At 42.6% G+C, this 25,614-nt stretch overlaps 1 protein-coding gene across 3 annotated transcripts in view; it reads right to left on the bottom strand.

The window, feature by feature from the left end:
* Positions 1–25,614, bottom strand: part of ELMO1 (engulfment and cell motility 1) — a 296,344-nt gene that overhangs the window by 21,243 nt on the left and 249,487 nt on the right. The window lies entirely within an intron of this gene.

Below are 25,614 nucleotides of genomic sequence, written 5' to 3'. Positions count from 1 at the left end.
ATTACTCTGGTAGGTGCCTTTCCTATGGTTCATTAGTATGCAGTTTTAAACCAGAAAACTGCATGGAAGAAAGAGTTAAATCAAACCTCCTCTCCTGGTCTCATAGTCCTAAGTCAAATGCAGACCTCCCAGCACCACACTGACATGCAAAACACTTGATGGTGATTCGACACATGGAGTTGCCACTTCAAATCTGGGTTGGCTCTGAGTCCGACAAGGGAAGTGAACTGATGAATTTCAACTTATCTTCTGTCCGGTTCTGAAGATACCAATTTAACTTCCCCTTGTTTTGCTCCCCGAAATGAAAAGGATAAAGCTCCCTTTTTACTGCAGGAAATGAGGAAGAAACTGCTTTCTAATGTTTTTATACCTCCAGTCTTGGGCACAACTCTTACTCTCCTCCTTATAAGGGCTACAACAGCAGCACAAGCAAAACGGTCTTCTCATTCCTAGCTCTATTCCACATGGACTGGATTTAAGTACAGTGGTGCCTTAGGTTACATATGCTTCAGGTTACATACTCCGCTAACCCAGAAATAACGCTTCAGGTTAAGAACTTAGCTTCAGGATAAGAACAGAAATGGTGCTCTGGCGGCACAGCAGCAGCGGGAGGTCCCATTAGCTAAAGTGGTACTTCAGGTTAAGAACAGTTTCAGGTTAAGAACGGACCTCTGGAATGAATTAAGTATGTAACCAGAGGTACCACTGTACAGTAGAAGTTTTCCCATTATTCTGCTCAGCTCTGTTGGTCTTATCAGCAGTCGCCATGGAGGAACATATGCCTTCCCTAGCGCCCTCAGCCCCACTGAAATTAAACTGGAAAGCAGCATTCGATTGCAGTCGACATTTCAACACATGCTTGGCTGCAGGGTGCCCACAACTGTTCCACCACTTTTCAAACATGCAATGGGGTAAAAAGGTTTGGCAACCCCTAGTCTTACTGATTTACCGTAAGCAACACCACAAAGTTGCTCTTTTTCCTCAACTGAGATCTAAGCTGCTTTGCAGGAAAACACATGGAAACACAGCATTTCATAGGAAGCGGCAGGATGGATAGAAGACAAAGATGGATTGTGGCCAATGCCACGTCCATGCACAGTAAACGGGAGGGTGTACACAGCCTAAGAGTGCCCTGGCATGCCTGACCATTTCAGAAACCCACTCCACCGGGCACTATAATTTATAATAATTTATTATTTCTACCCCGCCCATCTGGCTGGGCTTCCCCAGCCACTCTGGGTGGCTTTCAACAGAACATTAAAAACAGAATAAAACTTCAAACATTAGAAACTTCCCTAAACAGGGCTACCTTCAGATGTCTATTGATGGCATGGCATACTCCTAATGCAGAGCCATCCCTTGACTCATTGCGTAAGATACTTGCAGCATTACCTTCCATGCAACAGGGAACTGGTAATGTTATGGGCCTTCCTCTGCCAGTGTGGAGTGCAAGTCCTCACACAGCAGAGATCTAAAGAGCTGCCGCGGTTCATTTCGTTGCATTTTGCTCATTACACCTCAGGACCCAGCAGTGCAAGGTGTGCAGGAAATTTGTTAACCAAATGGTGCTTATACGGTAGCTGTACTACGATCACTAGCCTTGTCTGTCGTTTAGTCTCTTGCTCCCTTGTGTCAGTGCAGAAGAAAAGGGCAGGAGCAAAGTCAGATACAGGTTGCTTGGCTTAGCACAGAAAAGGAAAACCTGAGGTTACTCTTCAGCGAGACACAAAGGGCCAACTGCACCATTTGAGACTTCATTCTTCCCTTGTCTTCGTTTGCCCCCCCCTCCATAGTCTTAATTTGGCTGTGTCCTCTTATGCATGCTGGGGTTAATTCACCTCTAATCAATCATGGTTTGGGTATGGAGCTCAACAAAAGCATGCATGCAAAACCTGTTAACTGTTGCATATTTGAAATGTAGAGCTTTCAAAAACAAGAGCAAAATCGAGAGGGATTCTGAAAGAGAACCATGAACAATGCAAACTAGAGAAGTGGAATGACAAACAGCAAAGCAAGAGTCAGGCATCTGCATATTAATTATTTAACCAGAAGAAAACTCCAGAGAGTTTTCATTAACATGAAGTGAGGCAGGAGAAAGAGGGGGGGAGGGAGGGAGACAAAAATCACATTATTTTGGCTTCCTCTCAGGCTTGATGAAATGGCATGCCTCAAAGTATTTATCTGCCTGTAATCTCCAACTATTATGTGAGATAAGAATGTATTTTCAAGCACACAAATTTATCACTAAAAAAATTAAGAAAGAAATATGGAAGCTCAAGATCAAAGCTAGCTTTTGCCATGGCATGCTAAGGAAGGAATAGCGACTTGGCTCAGCACCCAGGGTCATCTCACAAATGAACCAAGAGGATGCAGCTTTAAGCATAATTTTTGGAGATTTTCTTCGCAAATATAACCCAAGCTGTGAGAAGATGGTGGGTGCAAAACAAACGGGACTTGCTTGCATAGGATTAATCCCCAGTGAACTGGGTCCACGCTAGGAAGTGTGCAAAGTTAGCCGGGACCAGTGTGGCAATGGAGAACCTCAACAACACTTCTCTTGGGTGACCGCTTGTCTTGAGCCACTCCACAACTCATAAGCCATGAGCCAAACCTAGAGGTGCCAGTCACAGTTCAGGCCCACCCACGGCGAAGTTTCCATTTATTTATGAGACAGAACCACTTTCCTTACAATCCACTGTGCCAAACAATTCATTCTGCTAATTGAAAATGGGAAACTGCTGGGTGCAAGCATTCTGGAACATTTATTGATTGGCACATTTATATCCTGCCCTTCTAGTGTCAGTGCACCCACTCAAGGCAGGCTCATAGTTTGTCTCCCCCGTGGCTTTTGGCTTGCGGTTTGCTCGGAGCAAGGAAAACTTTGAGCCTAGACTCAGACATGATACGTGAAAACAAGGGCTTAGCTCCAGGTAGAGAGGCAGCAGAACGACCGGCAGAAGAGAGAAGCGGACACATGTTTTCCTGCGAATATTTGTGTGTTCTCAGGCATAGTTTGCCTCAGTGGTGTGCATGAACCAGGCTGATTACAAGCTATTTGTGGTGTGCAGCCAAAGATTCTTATTCGTTTAGAAAATAAGTGAGCTGAGATCCATGCTTCTTATTCTAGATTTCTTATTCTTATTTGTATACTACTGCGGTGTCCTCAGCAAAGGGCACACATTCCATTATGTGGGCTCGTGAATGTCTAGAATAAGATCTATCCTTTAAAGAAGAGAAACCCTTTAAAACAACCGTAAAGCTATCTGCCTGGCAGGAGACTACATTAAGAGCCCATTTCGAGAATGAATTCTGCAATCCCGATTGCTAATTTAGAAGGAAGAGTGCTTCTTATTAACATCCTTGTCAAAGAACTAAAAGCACTGTGATTTCACTCCTTTTTCTGCCATTCCTGTCTTACTCTAAAACAAAAATTGCAGCATCATTCCAACACTAATGGCCGGAAACAATACTGGATGAAAAGGAATTGAAAAGCGTCCACTGGATCTATTACTACGTACTTTGGATGCGATACTAAAAACATTTAAAATATAAAACCCCAAATACTCCTGAGAATCCTGGAATAAAGTTGTGTTGCTTATCACTTATTTAGGAGCCAATGCTAGTCAGACCAGATTTTTTTTTTTTAAGAACTCTCCAGCTGCCACCTTTCTGTTTCTGCTTTTTGGGGGTGATAATTCTACAGTATCACTGATGAAAGGGATTCCAGTGAAGCCCAGCTTTTCCAGTTAAGACTGATTTGTTCCCAACAACCACTTGGATTAATCTAGATGCTGACAACCTCTCATAATTGTGATTCATTTCCACACCTAAGTGGATGGGGAAATCAATAATTTAAAAAGAACAGTATATAGCTCAGTTGTTGTTGTTTTTACATATGAAGTAGCTCTCAGTCCATTTAACACACCGGATGAAATTGGTACTTGCCGAGGAAAACTCATGGCACAATAAATTAGCCTTTGAAGTTCCCGAGAAACAGATTAACACATTTAATGGAATGTGCATCCTGCAATTGTGTTCAGAGAAGTGAAAGCAGCTAAGACTAGTTGACTCACGCCACAAATATAGCACGGAACTTTACATCAAGAACATTTGACAAAACGGTTGTGCACAGTGCACTGTGGGTCTCTTCAAATCAACAAAATGTGCGCATGTGCATGTACATAGCAGAACAAATGTCATAAATGTGCAGATAAGTAAGCTGAGGCCAGGTGACTAGGCAGGAGGATTCTGCCATTTGTCTGTCCTAACCTCCAACCAACAGTGTTTTCAAGCCACATGCCCCTATGTCAAATTAACTGTGTATCATTTTAATCGCTTTGACCTCATCTCTGTCTTGTCACCTTTTGAAAGCTTCCTCCGCCACCACCCTTTATCTCATCCCATTTCTGTTCTCTCCTCATTCTCAGTCTCTTATCTCACCCTGCAAGGATTTACTTCTATGCAAAAATAATGAATGCTGTTTCCTAGAAGGAAGATAAGACTTCTTGATATGCTTCTCGTGTGCCTAGTAGGCAAATTAAGTGACAGTCAAACAAGTCGCTCATGAGAGAAAAGTTTTAGCAGGTAATAGAACTAAAAACTATGCTAGAATAGAATTTCTACACACTTCACTAATATTTGAACACTGGACTGATAACCAGAATAGTTTATCATTTTACATTGGCAATTAGGGCTAATTATATTAACTGCACAGATTAATTGCAAAGTCCATCCCTTCCTGAAGTCCATTCCTACCTGTCTTGATCTAACAGGCCACACCTGTACCACAAAAGCTTGGTTTGCAGTCAAAGGGGAAGGTTTATGTGCAGTTGAGGGAGTTTCGCCTATGAAATAGTCTTTCTCTGGATTTTTTCCCTGCTAGAACATATGCTATAATAATATAATAATACTTTATTGCAGCTATAAGCTCATACATAAATAGACACACAAATCATACCTGTCTTACAATCCATACAAAAACAGCTAAAATAATTGCATTAAAATAAGAATAATAACATAAAATATTTACAATCAGGAGAAATAAATATAAATTCAACCTATGATACTATCAGGAGTTATAGGCCCAAAGGGGGTGGAAAAGAACCATTAGGATTCCTGTAATAGGCCATTTCGCCTCTTATAGTTCAAAACCGAAGTCAGATACCTTGCCACTTGCAAGGTTACTGTTGGATTAGAATCCTGGAGTAAAAGGGTAAGCTGGATCTCTACTGGAAGTCCAGAGAATTTTTGGACCAGTGGGCTCAACAAATTTCTCCTGACATCACTGTATAAAGGGCAGATAAAAACAATATGCAGGAGGGATTCCCTCGACAACTCATCACACGAGCATAAATCTGATACACGGCCCCTAGAGAATCTATGTGACATGACCCCGGAAGGAAAGGCATTAAACCTTGCCTTAATAAATGCAAAACGATGTTTTGCAGTAGTAAGGGATGAGAAGTAAGATGGGAGATACTGCGTAGATGTAATACCCAAATGCCGAGGGGAACATACTCCCCCTCCCAACATATGATTATGCTGCAGTTCGATATCGTCTAGTCTCAAGTTGATAAGTTTTTTTGCGGAAATCAATTCTAAATTCAGGACTTCAGATGGAGAAATTCCAATCTGCAGAAGTTTGGCATGGATCTTGCTAGCCCAAGGACTAGCAAATTCGTCCCGCCATAGGCATTGAGCTAGATAATGATCAGGAAGTCTATGCCAGAGTGTTAACCAAAAATTTAGAGTTCGTTTCCATATCAGTGTTTCTATTGATGGAATTTTCAATTCTAGACGAATCGCCGCGTTACTCACGCAAGGGGGGAGTTTCAGAAGACGGCGCAAAAAATAGTTTTGGAGCGTCTCAAGAGATGTAAATTTGGCCATAGCAGCCCATAGTGGTGCCGCATATGAAAGTATAGCGGCTACTTTTGCTTTAAACACCCTCAGTCCCGAGGGGACGTGCAAAGCCCCATCAGAAAAGTAAAACTGGAGAAGGGCATGTGACATTGTTTTGGCCTTATTAAGAAGATACTGAATATGGGACGTCCATCGTAAATTTTGTTGGAAATATATGCCCAGATATTGAAATTTGGATACTTGCTCTACTGTCTCACCATCCAGCTTCCATTTATACAATTTTCGGGATTTAGAAAAGATCATCACCTTCGATTTAGAGTGGTTTATAACTAACTGATTTGCTTGGCAATAAGCAGCAAAAATCCTCAGTGCTCTGTTGAGTCCAACTCGCGAGAAGGAAAGAATCACAGCATCGTCCGCATACAAAAGTAAAGGACATCGGTAATCCGCAAGGCGGGGGGCGTGGATTTTATCCTGTGACTCGATTAAGGGATTTCTCATGTCACTTATAAACAAATTAAACAGATAAGGGGCTAAGATATCACCTTGACGAACACCCTTATTTATAGGTACTGGGTTCGTAAGTTCTCCTGCCAGGGTTAATCTTACTCTGGCCACAGAGCCCTCGTGTAGTTGGATCAACAGCCATAAGAGTCTTCTATCTATTCCCCAGGTCGCAAGCTTCTTCCAAAGGATGTTTCTGGGAATACTGTCAAAAGCTGCCCTCAAGTCAATAAATGCAGCACATAAATAGCCCCGCGTGTTGGAGGAGTATTTCATGGCTAGATGGTGGAGGATTATAGCGTGGTCCGTTGTAGAGCGGTTAGGTCTGAATCCAGCTTGTTCATGGCCAATTAAATTTAGCTCTTCGGACCACTGCGTCAATTTAGACAACAAAAAGCGGGCATATATCTTCCCAATTATTGAAAGAAGGCTGATATTACGATAGTTCCCCGGGTTCGCGGTGGAACCTTTTTTATGTATTGGAATGATAATCGCCTCCTTCCACGACTTGGGGATGAGGCCCGTGGTGTTTATTGCATCAAAGACTTTGGCCAGGGTTCCGGCCCACCATTCAGGATGAGACTTTATGGCCTCTGCTGGCACTAAATCCGGCCCAGGAGCCTTGCCCATTTTCAATTGGACTATCAAATCTTTTATTTCTCCTGGATCGGTAGGAGGCCAAATAGGTAGGTGGTTAGACAAGTACTCCAAGCAGGAAGAAGAGGGTTCATCAGCATGAGCAAAGCATTTTCTCAAAAACTGTTCCCATATAGGTGCTGGGATAACAGTCAAGGGATATTTTCTGTTTCCTCTGTTGATTAGCGACCAAAACTCGCGAGATCTATTCGCTTTAGATGCTGCGATTAGAGCTTGCCAACGGTTCGATTGCCATGTACGTTTAGCCTTTATCTGGGCCTGTTTATAGGCCTGCTTGGCTTGGAAATATATAGTTGGCAAGGAGGAAGCACCTGAAATCTTGTATTCATTGTAGACTGAGCGCAAATGGGATCTAGCTTGTTTGCACTGCGAATCATACCAGGGAGCACCAGATTTGAACTGAGCATGATTAGCAGCTTGGGATGGTGATGTAAAGAAGGCAGAGAGATCCACCATAAAATGATTGAACATCCCCAATAACTCATTAGGGTCATGGGGGATCGCAACTAAATGAGTTAATTGCACACTGCTTCTTTTTTGGAAAAGGTTCGGGTACATTTGGGCATGAGCCTTAGACCACTTTATTCCTCTTACATTGGACGCTGCGTTGGTTTCTAATCGGGTTGGATGGCTGTATATGCTACTAATTAGGCTGCTCCATTTTAAACACGTGCAATATTTTATACTGCTATTAAAATCACTTAAGCTTCACTGCTCGCCCTCAAAAAGCCCTGGGAATTGCAGTTCTAATAAATTACAGGCTAAGGGATCAATCAATATAACCAGTGACTTTGATTCAAAGTAATTAAAAGTTTGAAACATTGAAGTACTCTAAATGTGAGTTTAAATATTGCATTATAAAATAGTATTTTTATATTAAATGTTAAAAAGAGGAAGACATGTTTATTTCATGCTAAGCCTTATATATTGTTCTTTGAATGTGTCTTAGGTAAAGCTGAAAAATTTCATATGCCGGAGAGAAAGTGTAGAAAGAGGTCTCATTCAAAGAATGCTATTTAAGAATCAGGTCTTGAAGGAGAGGATTTTGGGAAGTGGGCTTCCAGCTAAAAGTTAAGATAATGAATGTTATTTGTTGTTTGCACAAAGCTGCACGCAAATGGCCCCTCATTCTCCAGCCTATTTGTGGGCAGAGAAATTGGGAGGACCATCTCACTGAATTTCTCCAGAGGGAGGAGAAATTTTCCAACAGGACGGACACACCATCTGCAGCAACAGTAGTGCAACGTCTGCCTTTTCCACCTACAGTAGAGAGTAGGGTGTGCTTTTCCCCAGCCATTGCAACTGACAGCTGCAGGACCACAGGACGCTGTCTCCTTCTGAGCCAGACCATTGGTCTATCTATCTTAGTATAGCCTAGACAGGCTGGCAGTAGCTCTTCGGGGCTTCGGGCTGTGTTCTCTCCAGATGTGCAATAGATGCTCTAACACTGAGACCCGACACTTCCACCCTTCCCTACCCCTAACAAAAAGAGAAAGGAACTACAACTAGCAGCCTAGCTACCATTCTGCATCATCCACAATGGTCCAGACCTAGTGCCATTCCAAGACAGTGTACATGTGGGTGTGTTTCCGAGATAATTGTGCAAAGTGGCCTTTTTCTAACGGGATGAGGAAAAAAAGAGAAACATCTCAGAAATTTTCTTAGAAAAAATTATTTGTAGAAACCTTTGGCTCGATTCTAGTTTTTAAGGCTAGCGGGGGAGCCATTGTGGTTGCTGACAAATGACCGAGCCCAAAAGGAGTGGAGCTTTCCTCAGCTTTCATGGCAGAAGTAGAACGATCCCACTGAGATTCTGAAAACTGTTTTGCCATCACCGATGAGTGCATGTTTTCTGTAAATACTGTTCAGAGGAAATGGATCATTAATTGCTGCAATAAGCACATTAGCTTCTTGAATTACTATAGATCTACAGGCAAGGAAATTGGGTCTTCTGGGAACGGAACATGAGCACATGACTCGGTTTAATGGCTCTCAGAGGCAGTAAGTGAAGAACAAACCAGATAGGCGCATAGGCAAGCATCACCAGGCATGATACATCTTGTCTAACCTGACACTTAGATTTCTGTAGGCATTTTGTCCTTTGGCTCTTACAGAAATTCTGAGGGTGCAGAGATACAGTTCAAAGGGCTCTGATACTTTTGGTTCATTCCCTGGATAATCTGCAGAAGTATCAAAGAGAAGCAGGTTGTAGATATTAATGGACTGGCATATCTATCTATCTATCTATCTATCTATCTATCTATCTATCTATCTATCTATCTATCTATCTATAGGACCCCTGTAGGATTCAGTCCCACAGTCCTACAGGACAGATCCTGAAGTTGAGGCTCCAGTACTTTGGCCACCTCATGAGAAGAGAAGACTCCCTGGAAAAGACCCTGATGTTGGGAAAGATGGAGGGCACAAGGAGAAGGGGACGACAGAGGATGAGATGGTTGGACAGTGTTCTCGAAGCTACTAACATGAGTTTGGCCAAACTGTGGGAGGCAGTGAAGGATAGGCGTGCCTGGCGTGCTCTGGTCCATGGGGTCATGAAGAGTCGGACACGACTGAACGACTGAACAACAAGGATTCAGTCACTCTACTGTCTACTGAGTGTGGAAAGAGCACCATGCAGAATACATAGCTCATGCAAGTCACTGTAAGTCATGTAGTGACCACATCAACACCCTACATATTGGGGCAGTGAAATAAATAACAGGGTTGCGCGAAATTTGATACACTAAATCTGAGCTGTGTGGACATGCCTCAAATGGCAAGGGATGGTCACAAAGAGGGAAGATGAAGAAGCAGAGACCTCATCAGAAAAGGGTGAGAAAGGAGAAGTGGGAAATGTATGAATTCATAATAACATGAACTCAATAGGTTTTGAAATTGGTATCTGAAATACTGAAGGGCAATTGCATCAGAAAGAAGAGCCTTTTACAAGCACCATAATCAAGTGTATCATGAATAACAAGTTATGTGAATTCTCATCTTATGGTGGCGATAAATGGTGTTTCTGGTACTCATATGGCTTTAGAAAATAGCTAGGTTTGCTTGCTCACCTGTTTGACCTCTATCACAAGATGTACATTATCTGAGCAGCACCTTACAGTGGGAATTAGGAAGGACACACACAAAAAAAAACAAATGTCTTCAACAACTATTTCTATGCCATTATATATCCTTGGGGCAGGGTAGGCATGTAATGACTGCAGAATGCAATGGTTTATCTGACCAAGTAAAAGGATGTGACAGCTGGAAATCGCAGCTTTTGTGAAACTGTTCATTACTTAAGTCTAGATCAGTTGGTTGGAGATGTTATCCCTTCCCACACTCCATGTCTGTTCCAGCTATGATCAAAATAAAGGATCAGCGATGCTGGCTGGGCGGTGAATTACCCAGGAATCTTTCCAGTAATGTTTCATCTGTCGCCCTGCCTTCCCCCATGGTCAGCATAGCTCAGGGGTAAAATTCTAAAGCAAAAATGTTGACAGAGGCTTGCAATCACCCCATCCTTGTTGCTTAGATGTCAAGGTAGGAAAGAAGGAAAGGTTTGCCTCAAAGTTCTGCAGACAAAGGAGGGGCCACCATGTAAGGGTCTTCAGAAGACCCTTGCTACAATGCCGTTTCCTGTTGGCTGGGGGTCAGCTGATAAAAGTTAAATGTTTCATCCAATGACCCAGACTACCCTATTCCATTGTAACATAAACAAAATGGGCACGGCCTTCTGTCTGGACGCTTCTGTTGTTTTGTTCACAAGCAGTTATTCGCAGAGTTTAATTTGACTAACAGCTCGTGGGACTAACTACCTCCGAAAGCTGTTTCCTCATCTCGGCCCTGCAATGTGGAGAAAGAATGAAGCAAGTAAAGCACATCTATGCCTAGCAAGAGGAAGTACCGTAAATGCTACAGGAAACGTACAAAGTACATCCACGTCACCAAAGAACCAGGCCACAAATTAACTAGAACTGGTAAATAAGAGGTTCTATGCAGATTTAAGTCTTGGGTCCACTTGTGTTAACAGTTTATATTTAATGTTTTTAAGTAGAAGAGAATCAGGGCTTAAAGGTAATCTATTCATTCTTGCTATTGCACCTGATGCTGAATGTGCTTGCAGCATCAGTCTTGCAGCTCCTTTACGAACCCTGGTGGTGGCTGTAACTCTTAGAACTCTTAATGGGTAAGGATGCTTAAGGAGCCGCCTTCCCCATATGAATCCCACTGCCATTTCATGTTATCTAATGGAACCCTCCTGTGTGTCTCTGCACTTTCTGATATTTGGACTTCCTTCTATTGTGGCACCCAGAATACAGAACTCCTTACCTGGGAGTCCACCTGGCCATGCCCAGCTGCCCTTCAAGAAGTTTTAATTTCCAGAAGCTTTTAGCTTAAATGTAGTGTAATAATTTTTTTCACTTTGATTTTTCTCAATGTTATATTAAACCAAAGCTTTGTGTTTTTTGTATGGATTTTAAACTTTAAAATTGTCATTTGCTATTATTTTTCCAAAGGTTTTTCTGAAAACCAACTTGCGCACCTCCATTTTATAAGGTGCAAATACCTTGATGAATACTGATATAACCCCCATCACCGCGCAATAAGCTTGCACAATGCACAATGCATATGATGCAGCACATGGAATGTGAAAGGATCTCGAGCATCTGGACACATAATCTTTGTTCTGCCCGGGCACTGGGGTCCAGCTCCGAGGGCCTTTTGGCGGTTCCCTCGCTGCGAGAAGCCAAGTTACAGGAAACCAGGCAGAGGGCCTTCTCGGTAGTGGCACCCGCCCTGTGGAACGCCCTCCCATCAGAAGTCAAGGGAATAAACAACTACCTGACATTCAGAAAATACCTGAAGGCAGCCCTGTTTAGTGAAGTTTTTAAACTGTGATATTTTAAATGTATTTTAATGTTTGGTGGAATCCGTCCAGAGTGGCTGGGGAGACCCAGCCAGATGGGCAGAGTACAAATAATAAATTATTATTATTAATAATAATAATAAGTCTAGGACTCTCTTCTCACAGCGGCCATCCAGATGCCCACAGGAAACCTACAAACAGGATCTGAGTTAAACTGCACTCTCCTCACCTGTGATTTCCAGTAACTGGTCCCCACAGACATACTTCCTTCAGCAATGGAGGAAGAGCACAGCTCCCATGGCTAGCAGGTATTGATAGCTTTTTTAAAAAAAGGTAAAGGACCCCTGACAGTTAAGTCCAGTCGCGAACGACTCTGGGGTTGCAGCGCTCATCTACCTTCCTGACATTAAACTTATTCTACCTTTAAAGCCATCTAAATTGGTGGCAATCACTACATCTTGTGGAAATGAATTCCATACCTTAGCAGTACACTGTGTGAATAAGTCATTTTCTTGTCTGTCTGTTTAGAATTTTCTGACTTTCCGTTTCATTGAATGGCCCCAGGTTCTAGTATTATGCAAGGGGAGGGAGCGTCTCTCACTCTACTTTCTCTACCCCATGCCCAATCTTATACACCTCCTCTACTCACATTTTACAATCCTGTTTGGGGAATATGCTGTTATTAATAAGGACAGCTTGCATCCTGTATGTGGCAGTTCCAAACATGGCCCTTCTGGGTCTAGATTTCTACATTTTATTGGCTGTCACTGCCACAGTTTCATAGTGCTGCCTTCCTTTCTCCTTCCCCCCTGAAAATATGAAGAGCATATCAAATCTCACAATGCTATAGACACACTTTAGATTGAATTTCAAGAAAGAGATGGACAGAAGCAACCCTTTTAAGTGCAGGAATATATTGCCTGGAATAAAAAAGGATGAATAACCGGCAGCTAGAATCTGTGAATTGGCAGCAAAGTCCAAACGTGACAACCAAGGTAGGAGAATTCAAATAAGAACTGACTTCTCCCTTATAGGAGCAAGCCAAGAAGACTGGGCAGAGGAAGGAATAGAGGAACGCAGACGCCTGAGTGGCAGCAGGCATCTCTAATGGTCACAGCTGCTCTGCTTTGGATAAATTGACTGTAGCCTCTGGTAGCAGTAGAAAATTTCGCTCAAGGTCTACAGCTGTCAGCACATCAATCACAGGGTCTTGCAAGATTGCCTCCAATAAGTCTATCAACCTTCCAGAAACCCAAGGTGGTTTATCCTTGGAGAACAGGATAAAACTCAAAATGGGCGCCTGTGCCCTGAGTAGAGAGGACTAGAAGGATGGGATGGAGATTCTTATATAAATAAAATAAGTACAGTCGTACCTCAGGACACGTATGCTCCGGGTTATGTACTTTTCGGGTTACGAACTCCGGTAACCCGGAAGCGCAACCCGGAGCGTGTGCGACACGCAGAAGCATTCTGCGCAGCTCGTGCATGCGCAAACAGCTACTTCCGGGTTTTCCGTGCGCTTGTTCGGGTTGCGTACTTTTCGGGTTATGTACGTACGTAACCCGGGGTACCACTGTAAAAGCTTCAAAGGCTTCAGAACCTTGTAAGAGAAGATGGGTGCTTTAAGGTTTTTAAGCGTGGAATAAACAGTGCACCACAAAAAAATCCATCCACAGCTGATTCATGGTTTTTCATTTATTAATCCTGCCAGAAGAAGTGACAACATTTCTACCTCACTCAGCACATTAATCATTCTCTAAAAAAAAAAAAAAGCCCAGCACAATATCTTAGTCCAGTTGGTGGCAATTACAAGGAAGAATAATGACAGTCGAGGGGAGGGGGAAGGAGAGAGATGGATGGATGGGTGGGTGGAGAGTTAAAGTCTGTGAATCCAACCTCATTTCTGTCTTGCATGTCTGCTCAAGTCCCAATATCCTAATCCTGAAAAACTCTGCAAGGGACTTGACTACACTGGAACCTCAACTCACGTATGGCTCTACTTACGTACGATTCCAGTTACAACCTTCAGTAGGTGCTTCAACTTATGAACTTTCCTCTAGATACAAACAGAGGCCTTGCCGGCAGCCCGGAGCTTGGCCGGCCGGCTGCGGGGCAGCGCTGGGGCCTCTGCTGCCAGGGAAAGGGCCCCCATTCTACCCCCAAAGCTGTGGAAGTGCCGCCTGCAAGAAGCACAGCAGGGCGCACTGCAGCCCCAAACCCCGCCGAGGAACTAACCTGAGGAAGTCCAGAGAAGAACCTGGCCTGGCAAGGAAAAAAAGTGACCCTGGCCAAAGTGAATCAGCTCTTTACTGACCCTTGCCCCATCCCCCCAGCTTGTAGCCAGGTAAGCCCACCCACCCTCAATGCACGTAAGGAAAAAAATAAATGTTATTTTTTAAAATCTACAATACTGTCTTATTTATTTTATAGTTAAATAAAATATATATATAGTTAAAATACTTAAAATTCGTTCCGGAGATCCGTTCTTAGCCTGAAGCGTACTTAACCTGAAGCACCACTTTAGCTAATGGGACCTCCTGCTGCCGCTGCGCCGACAGAGCACAATTTCTGTTATTAAGCGGAGTTCTTAACCTGAAGCGCACTTAACCTGAAGCGTATTTAACCCGAGGTACCACTGTACAGTACACTGATTATTGCCTTCATTTTATGGATCTATGGTCTCGTTAGACAGTAAAATCCATGTTAAACTGCTGTTTTAGGGGGTGTTTTTCATCGTCTAGAACGGATCAATTCACTTTTCCATTACTTTCTATGGAAAATGTGCCTCTACTTATGTATGTTTCTAGTTATGACCGGACCTCCGGAACGGATTATGGTTGTAAGTAGAGGTTCCACTGTATTTTGTTCCTCTTTTGGGGAAGAGCATTCTGCTTAATTAGGGTAACAGTTGGTCTTCCTCCAGCAAAAAATAAATAAATCTGTGCACGAAAAGGATGTTGCTGATGTGAGAACAGGTAACCTCAAACATTATTCACAAGGAACCATATGCATATTGTCATGCGATGAAAGCACATCTGTGTGTGGAGAAATAAACACATGTGCACTTGTCATGTGCAATTTATATGTGGGTGCTTTCTCACTCTCACACATAGTGCTGATAGACAAAAGTGCTAGAAAATCATATTAACTCATCAATGCATGAGTGTATGCAACAGAATTGTATTGTGGTTTGATGTAACCCAGGAGATGAGCGTTCTAGTACTGCTTCTCTGGATAACGCCAGTATTTTCAGAGATGAAATTCCCATAGCATTGGCTCATGGTAATTGTTCTTAGGGGTGGGAGTAATCTCTTTATTTCAGAACACTGCAAGTCATAGAAGTGTACAAGACGGAGTTGTCCTCAAGGAAACAAAAAAAGGAAGGGAGCAAAGAGCTGAGTTTTTAAATGATCTCTGAAGAGATGGTGATTGATGGGGTGACACTGATGTCCAGAGGTATGAGAGTACAGCCCTAATGTTAAGGAGCAGCTGAGTAGTATGCATGCTGACTAGGAGAGAGCGGAGGCGCTGCAACAGAGGACCCGAGAGCCTAGTTGCATGTTAAAGGAAGTACAGGAGCAGAGGTACTGTAGAGTCACCATCTTTCACCAGGAGGACTAAAAGAGAAATCCAAACCCCTGATCTGCTTCAGTGGAGAAAGTTTGGCTGCAGCAGAGGTGTCAATCTCCGCCACTGAGGGTGGGGTGGGGGGATCTGCAATTGGCAGGGAAGCCTTGGAGAGCAGTGTTGGGAATTCCATTCCACCCTTGCTGCAGATATGTGGGATTGTTACTTGTCACATGTCTGTTTACATTCCAGCACAGATTGCTGGAGTCCCGTGAGCGGAACATCCGCTCTGTATTGCTTTTGCTTTCTCTCTCTCCGAGAAGAACGACAAGGAGAGAGGCCATGTTTTTCTTTGTCCTGATTTATGTATAATAAATGCGTAGCTTAGTATAGTATCCACGCCTCGAGCCTGATCTGTTGTGTGTTTACTCTGCTGAGTAATGTGTGCTCTTGCATGCACAGCAGCATGTGTCGCGGACGCACGTCGGAGGATGACTGATGGATCTCCGCAGCGGCAAGGTTGAGAAGGGAGACGCTCCGTTTGGGGCCAAGCCAGCTGGCTTTCCATCCCTCGGTTCTGACAAGCAGCGCCCCAAACTGCCCACCCAAACTACAGGCAGCAACATCCCTACCAGCAATAGGCAGCAGAAACCCTCGACCTGCGGCACTTCAGTAGGGGTGGGGGCAGCACAGGTTCTGCTGAATCCTGAGCAAGCCTTGCTGCCATCATGTGATGGAAAAAGGCCTAATTTGGGCCTCTTCACTGTACCAGTCTGGGAGCTGGCACAATGAAAGGATATTTCCCCCCTTCCTTCTCACCTTCTGCCCTTGCTAAATACAGGCAGTAAGCTGTGAATACAGTTTAATTTTGACGCACCTTCCAGGGGCTAGGACTGCAGCCTAAGAACTACCATTTGAGCTTCTCAGTGTCATGAAAACCACCACGTCTATCAGAGCATACATTCCATTTAAAAGATGGATCTCTTGGGCCTTCTATACTGAATTAACCACATTCAAAACTGACACACTGCGATAATAAAAGGCATTTGTAACCTGCGCCCGTTGCACCAACGCAGATTGTTACTACAATGGACTAATCTCAGCCCATCAAAACAATCTCTAGGACAGCTGCTGAATTTATACCCTTAAATAAATTATCTCGGGTGAAATTACCTCGTCATGGAAAAGGAGTCCCTCAAAAGTTAAAAGTAGTAAACTGGATTAATGCTGTTTAAGCAACCATGGCCACAGCAACTGCCAATGCTAAAGACGAACTGGCCTACAAATCAGGACACCCCAAGATGTGACAGGAAAGCTGCAGTTTACGAATCAGCTTTCTTACTATACAATCGGGCAACAAGCTTGGTCTCATGTAAACCTGCCTTTACTTATCAGCACATTTCAAAATTCCTCTAGCAACAGGACTTCTTTTCAATCTCATTATATTTCCTTCAGACATCCTACTGTAGGCTGTGACGGCAGGCTCTCCACGTGTGAATTGCTTTGGGAATGCCTGCTTTACAAAGACTTTTTTGCAGTTAATTTCTCGTTATTTTGATCCGCCCCTCTCCCTTTCATCGCTATCTCTTTGTGGGTCACACACACACACAACTATGGGTGAACAAATGAGATAAAAGGGTAAATCTGAACAATGTACATGTTCGAGTCCTAACACTGATATGAAATGTGACTCTTTCTATACACAATTATGCACAGGTGTCAGCTTATTATTTAAGCAAAATGGTGACGGAATGGTAGATTCATATAATTGTAAAGTTGGAAAGGACCACAAGGGTCATCTATGTGCTTTCTACAATGTCTGAACAAAGACACTGGGGAAAACCTAGTGTATCTTTAAGAAGGTCCCGACTTCACCCGAAGAAAGCCACATGCAGATAGCACCAGCTGATCCTAGTGTGCCCTGAGCCATATCCCAAGCTGGTATAGACAGAACATGGTTTAGACAAACTCCTTGCTACTCAGCAATGTTGTGAATGGCAGCCCAGACTTTGAAGGACTCCAAACACAGGGTTGCCAGAAAGCACTGGAGACATTTCATACAACTACCTTTTTGTCATGGGATAATCAGTGATTTAAGGTGACACTGAACATGCACAGGGATGTCTGAAGGAATGTGCTTCTAAGCATGAATGCAAATGCTTCTCCCAATTTCATGGTCCCTTTTGAATGGAGAAAGTGGGGTCCAGTTTACTAATTTTTCACTAGGGATACAGCATTAATTTTTTTTAATTAAAACAACCCCTTTATTTTACTTTACGAGAACATTTTTGGGGGTCCTGATCACGGATAAGTGATGGCCCAAGCAAGGGGGGAATCTGTAGCCCTGGGGTTCCAGGAAGGAAAGGCAAAGCAGGATCAGCACCTTGGAAAGAGTCCTAGGTATGTGTTTCAGGGCCACAATTAGCAATCCTGCAGGTGAGGTAGAATATGCAAGTTATCTCAGCAATTGTTCTGGAGCAACTGGAAGATCTATACTGTATAGCCTGGACTAAGTATTCATAGGCAAAAGGCTCCACTTCCTGATTTCTGCAACTGACCTTCCTTACAGCTGTTCATGTTTTCTAGGCTCAGGAGTTTTAAGCAATGGGAGTATGCTGACATTCCTGCCAACAAACTTCTCCGGGATCTGAGGGGGATGAGCTCCGCTTCCTTGGAAATGCATTTGCTATCAGGCAACAGACAGAGCTGGGAAAAACCAATGCTATGAATATGCATCGCCCGGCCATCCTATGGTTGCCTATTACCGCAGACAAATTGCCTCCTCTAATTTTGTCCCAACAAATGTCTGCAAAGGCTTCCAGGCAGCAGAAACATTTGTTTAATCATAGTCTTTGGAAAATTAAATGCTCTTGTTGCCTCTGATAGATATTATCCTCCCCTCCCCTCCTCTCTATGCTATTCCAGAATGTCAGGAGTGGCTATTTCTCCTCTTCTCTGCAGCACAGCAGAGAATGGAATACAAATGAACACTTTAGTCCCGACCAATCAATCTCGTTTTAATCATTTTCTCTTCCTACAGAGTTTCCTTCTGCAGCTTCCACTCCTTACCTCCTGCAGTACTGCCTCAGTGCAACGAGATTTCTCTCTCTCTTCTCAAGCAAAATAAATTAGCATAATTACTATCAAGGCTTGCACAGCTGCTTTATGCAATTACTGGGTACTAATGTGGACATTCTGCTGTAAACACCCGCTTGAACATCGAAGTTTGCCATTCATTTTTTAACATATTACTCTTAATCCATAATACATATTGTGTGCATGTGTACACACACACACAATCAAATCAGGGAGACACGATTGAGCAATTAAATAATTTTGTATATGCAGCACGCTGCCCAATTTTGGGCAATATTGCATTGAGATATCAACTGGTGACTATCCTAATGAAAACAGCTGCTTTGGTGGTCATACACAAAGATAGATACCACTGGACATGATATGTTAGATTACTGCAAAAGCATTGGATAAATATATGATTTACACCAGAGGTCAGCAAACTTTTTCAGCACGGCGGCAGTCCAGTCCACTGTCCCTCAGACCTTGTGGGGAGCCGGACTATGAACAAATTCCTATGCCCCACAAATAACACAGAGATGTATTTTAAATAAAAGCACACATTCTACTCATGTAAAAACACGCTGATTCCCGGACCATCCGCAGGCCGGATTGAGAAGGCGATTGGGCTGCATCCGGCCCCCGGGCCTTAGTTTGCCTACCCATGATTTACACCATTAATTTTCTTTAAGTCTTGATTCCAGGCTACATTTTGAGTTTGAAGAGGCCTGCGCACATGCTCATCAGCCATATTTTTTGCTAACTCTCTGCAATTGTGGTTCTCTCTCACATTCACCTAGAAAATTGCTGGAGATCTCAAACACAGAATTAAGGGCAGATGCAGAAACTCACACCGGAAGGTGGCCATAAACATCTCCATGGCAAATGAGCGGAATGCATTGAAACACAGAACAGTTGCAAAAGGAGCAGGCAAACTAACCCCCCCATCCCCCAAAACAGGGAAATGAGACTGAGGAAGAACATAGTCATTATCTGATGAGATGGAAATCTAATCATGTGGATCACCCCAGCAATCACATTTTCTACTATGCATATAGCTTCTGAGGGTAAAGATGTTGACTAGGGATAAAACAAAAAACAATTTAACTTACAAGCAAGCCCTTTGTTTTCATTGCTAAATACTATTACGTAGGTTAAAATTCAATTTTTTTTTTACTGAAATTATCAGTGAGCTTTTCTCCAATGGCCTGAGTAGTATATAAGCATTTTGAAGCTGGCCTTGTCCCCTCTTCTCTTACCTAAAAACAATGAAGGGTCTTGTGACAACTTTCACACATTTTTTTCTATGGCTGCAACAGCTACCACTCTGGAAATTGCTTTTACCTGGTTGCTTCAGAGATCTACATGTACAGGGTGGTATACTTACTTACTTACTTACTTACTTACTTACTTACTTACTTACTAAATAAATAAATAAATAAATAAATAAATAAATAAATAAATGCCACTAAGGGAGAGGCTACCTTGGCAAAACAAAGAACTGCTGTAATTGTACAGTTAGGACATTTATATTTGAAAATAGCAATGGATAAAAAGGATGACTTCTTTGGAGGAACATCCAAGACTGATGAGAGAACAAGCTTTGAAAAATACTGTATTGGCCTGCATATAAGCCTCACCTTTCCCCCCAAATTCTGACCATGAAAAGTTAAAGTGCGGCCTAAATTCGCGACCTTAGAAAAATTGGCTTTTATGATATCGCTGCTGAAACAGACATACGATAAAATGGAACAGGTCTGAGTGCCTGCGAAATTTTAAGGGAGCAGCTTATATTCGGTTATTGTCTCTCCCTCCCCTTGAATTTTAAAGGTGCAGCTTATATTCAGGTGTGGCTTATATTTGGGCCAATACGGTAGCTGTTCTGTGTGCTGGGAAGACAGATGAATGGAAAATGTCGGAGCAAATATGCCAACAACCTTCCCTGGACTTATCTATCAAACACTTTTATCTTTAGAAAATAATTTTTTTTAAAAAAAGTAAAATGTTTTCCATCATATACCTGACTTTTTCAATGAGAACGAAATATTACAATTAGTCAAACACATTCTTCCTTTGGACGTACCCTACAAGTAGAAAAGGCTAGAGAGTGTTTCAGAAACTTACTTTAACAATGATGGCAGCCTAAGCCAAACTATATAAATACTGGTGTGATACTGGCCTTACTCAACAAACATACTGGTCATTATGAACATTAGATGTTAGAATTAAGGATAGGAAAAACCTTAACATTGCTATTGGACTGAATGATGAGAACTAATTTGTAAAAATTGCCTTTTGGAAATCTTTATCAATAACTTTTATGTCACTGAATTTACACACACACGTATACTTGGACACCTTTGACTTCTTCTCAGTTATCAGTTTTTCATATTAGTGCTGTGAGTATCAAACCAATCAGACACAAATACAGGATTTGGTGCTGTAAATGTGTACCAAACTACAAGTTGGATGCATGAAGGAATCACACAACTGTGGTCCACATGCTGCCTCAATCAGATGAATCCATATGTACAACATGCCCATTTAGACTGGCAAATTCACTTTAGGAAACTGGAGTTCAGACTGAAAGAGCAGCAGTATATTTGAACAGAAGCCCAAATGAATACGGACCCATTTCTTCCAAAACAATGTGCATCAGAGGAAGCAAACACACAGTCAAGAACTCCCACTGTGATTAACAATTCATTGAGTGCCTAAAAAATCTCATTGACAAAGTATATGTTCTGCCACTACTTTTAGCATGCTGCATTCAGAGGTTATGCTAGCAGATCTATTCTGTTATTACTGCTTCTGTGACATGTTGTGTTAAAATCTCAGTCATCTTGAAATCTCAAAAACTCTTTTCCATTTTAATTTCCAGGGTAATTTCTGAACCAAAGCCAAATAAAAGAAAAGATTGTATTAGTTGTCCCGCACCTTATTTTATCCAGACTTTCCCTGTCTTGCCACATTTCCATAAGGAGCATTTTGTAATCTCATAACACATCGCCATGCTCCCCCTTACTCAACAGATTTAAAAAGGTAAAATTGTTAAAGGATAAGAATATAACTTTCATTTAAAAGGTTTTGAAGTATGCCCCCAACAGGCCAAAAGTAATGCCACATACCTCTGTAATTTCCTGTAGCTCAAGATAGCATATTTTCACACTAAGATCTCACATATTTTTCTCCAATACACATATGATCCTTCCCACTATTTATCCAATATTTCCCTTTCCTCCATTAAATATGCAACACTTTATAATCTACCAGACAGTAACTCACCTTGGTTACTATCGCCACTTCATAGGGGGACAGGCTGTGCACAGCACCTGCCAACATGATGAGTTTTAGCATACCTCAACACTAAATTAGAAATTTTGGGAAACAGGAGAGCCACATAATTATTACCATGTGCTCCCCACTCACCTCACCTCTAAAGTCAAAGAAACATTGGAAACATTTCCTTAGATTCTCAACTAACCACTGGGAGATGTAATTACTTTTGACTATAGTTTATCCAAACAAGCCAGGATTATAAACAATGGTTTGACGTTAACTCGTGTGGACAAGCCATAGTTAAAGCTGACCACAGTCTGTCTCTGTTTCACCAAGTTGGAGGAGGAAAAGGGGAGGAGTTCAGAGTCCACGGAATGGTCACAGAGTACTAAACTAAATGCATGCTTACTACTATGTCCACAGTGGGCACATAGGTTTCTGAGCGGGAGTTGATCACAGTAAGGGTTTGCCAAGTATGCCTTCCACTTAGCACGTTTCTCCCTTTTCGTCCTGAGTCTGAGTGTCTTCAAAGCCCATGTTACCTTTGGTAAAGGCTGTTCTCCAACTGGAGCGCTCGCAGGCCAGTGTTCCCCAGTTGTTGGTGTTTATACTACTTTTTTTTTTTTAGATTTGCCTTGAGAGTCTTTAAACTTCTTTTGTTGACCACCAGCATTACACTTTCCATTTTAAAGTTTGATTGATGAATATGTGAAACAGCACCAGCCTAAGTAGCACCAGATCTACCATAACAAGACTGCTATGTATTAGGTGGGCATGATCCACCTATTATGAAGGTGTAACTAAGGCACAGTACAAAGTACCCTGAGTAAGTGGCACTATACCACTCACGAGAAAACTAAGGCTAGCACACAAGTCCAATTGGGATAGATGGAACAAGGAGCACCATTAAATCTTTGTCAAAACTTACGTGTGTAAAGCAGCCAAAGTAGGAAGAATTTATAGGAGTGTTTTTCCAGTACAATGGTGCAGTGCATAATTTCAGTCAAGATGGCTATAAAAATAAATATACTACACAGGCATATTTCAAGATTGGCGTCAAGTTGGAGGACCTACATCTTGGTGCCTACCCATGTGGTTCATGGGTTCAGTGAGCAATTGGCTTCTGTACCTTGTCAAAATGTCTTTAGAGAAGCAGGCAGTAGGTTTTTTCAGTACAACTAGTTGAACCGTGGAAAATGACACATTTAAGCAGGCCTTCAAAATTTCCTTCCGCAGCAGAAGAAAAGGGTGTGTTGTTGGGGGGAGGGAATTATCTTTCCCTGGGGACTTGAACAAGTACTGTTATTTTCCATAGCTGAAAGGCTTCAGGCTCAGCTGAAATGAGGTTGCAATCTGTTAAGTGTTGCTGCATCTGGAGCCTGCCTAAGAATATTGATGTTACAAAATATTTCGATGGCACCTATCACAGGTACAGCAAGGTGCATTACACAAATATTAAAGAGCATTAATTTTTTTTTAAAAGCACTCTTTTTGAGTTCCTGTTATGATTTAAACCAGAAGTATAAGGATGAATGTGAAGAGATCAGTAATCATGTGCAGTCCTAAGGTGGTGGAACAGCTGAGGTCAAACATGAAATAGTTTTCAGGTTCAAATCCAGTGTGACATCTCATTGGGAAAGGCTGAGAACCATGGCCTCCCTGACACACCTGAGAGACTATGGTGCTGGGAGCAATCAAGAAGAAGCCTGCATGGGACAATAGTCTAGTTTCTGCACTGGCAAACTAGCCCCTTAAGAAAAGCTTTTGCTCAGTGGCGGAATGCATGTCGTGCATGCAGAAGAGTCCAAGGTCAATCTCCAAAGACCATTAGACAGAATAGGGTTTGTGGATGTACAGAAATCTGATGGGCAAACACACAGTGGAAGAACATTTGCCACATTTGTACAGTCTTCTCCATTATCAAGCTGCATTCATTACGGCAGAAATCAACTTTGCATTGTGCTGATTGGCTGAACAGTGATGGTGTCACACTTCACTTTCCTCTCCAAAGCAATCTGACATTTTAAACATTGTTTCCGGGGTTTTTTTTGGAGGGGGGAGGGTGAGTGGGAGACACACAATGTATATTCAATAGAATAAGTTTACATGTGGCACATGAAATCTTTTTTTTTAAGTGGACACATTCCTTGAAGCACGAGAGAACAGCATGTGAGTCGCTCACTGGACAGTACATCTATCAAACGTATTGCAAAGATGTGGGAAGCTGGGCTGAAACTCTGAGTACTCATTTGCATGTACATTTGTGTGCACCCACAGACAGAATTATTTTTGTACAGGACACATCTAAACATACCACAAAATATATAAGAATTTGATGTACAGATAACATGGGAAAAAATAAAATAAAGGCTATGGATGTGAAATCATTACAGTGGTACCTTGTTTTGCGACCGGGATCCATTCCGGAGCCCTGGTCACTAGCCGAAAAGGATGCAGGGCAAAGCGCCGCATCTGCGCATGGAGTGGTTTGCGCTTCTGCGCATGCGTGAAGCAGGATTTAGCGCTTCTGAGCATGCACAAGTGGCAAACCCCGAAGTAACCCGTTCCGATACTTCCAGGTTTGCTGCCGACGTTCGCCGAAATGGATGCGAGACGAGGCGGACGTTCGCGGAGGTATTACTGTATTCCCTCACATTCTAAAATAAGGCTCCATGTTTTGCTGCCGCCACCTTCCTTCCATTTATCTCAAACAACGACAAGTGGTAGCTTCCGTCTCTATAGAGAGAAGCTAAGCGGCAAGTGAAACACCCTGCTTCCCCCGCTGGCCTAAACATCCCAGCATGCAGTGGCCTGACCGCATACAATACAGGAGGCCTTGCAAATGAAATGACTCAAAGGCAGCAATAAGAAACGGGTGCCTAACAAAAATCTAGTTGTGACCATCACCCATATTGCAGATGTCCAGAATTCCTGTTACCAAAGTGTCCAAAATCCAAGTCTAGAGAAAGTGAGGAGAACCTCACAGAGTGCCTTTACTGGCAAGCACTCGCTCAAGTAGAAAATATTTCATGCTGTAGACATGAAATGATTATTGCCTCTGATGAAGAGTTATTTTATGCCCAGAATGTGTCAGGCACAATAAATTTTCTGGAGTCCCTCAATAAATAGGTGCCTTAGTACCAATTGAGATTTGCCTCACTTTGAGAGATTTGGAGTTAGCGCCGCTGCTTCCTTTGCTTCTCACGTGCCATTGTTCCTAAACGAGATCATTTCCATAGGGCAACAAGGAAACACTGTCATTTGTGAAAACGGCAGAGTGCACATTTTGTGGCAAAGACACACGTTTGAAACGGGAGGCATACAAGCTGCAGTATGTGGATCACTATAAATGCACCAAGGAGGCGGGAAACACAGATTTTGCTTGTTTTACAGCATACAAGGCACAGAATTAATGCTGTGGCAGATCCGGCCATTGCCTCTTGCACCCTAGTGACACACAGATTTGAGTACTGCAATGCTCTCTATGTGGGGCTCCCCTTGAAGAGCATTTAGGAAACATGGGCAGAATACAGTGACTGGAGTGGTTTCTGGTGTCTGCTTATCAGGACAGGTTAATCATAATAATGTCATAGCCATTCTTTTTCATTGACACTTGATTTCCAGTACAATTTCAAAGTGCTAGTTATTATTTATAACCTCCTGAATGGATTGGGACTACCTTAGGTGAAAAAATGTCTCCTCCCTGCTGGACTGACATTTTAAAAAACGAATATATTTTTTTTTGAGGGGAGGAGGCATGAAGCTTGCTTGTAAAATATCTATGGACCTTGCTGTTGTTGTTC

This window comes from Lacerta agilis, chromosome 12 (assembly GCF_009819535.1).
Source record: "Lacerta agilis isolate rLacAgi1 chromosome 12, rLacAgi1.pri, whole genome shotgun sequence".
NCBI lineage: Eukaryota > Metazoa > Chordata > Lepidosauria > Squamata > Lacertidae > Lacerta > Lacerta agilis.
Note: the sequence above shows the minus strand (reverse complement) of the source record. Positions and strands in the feature narration are given on the sequence as shown.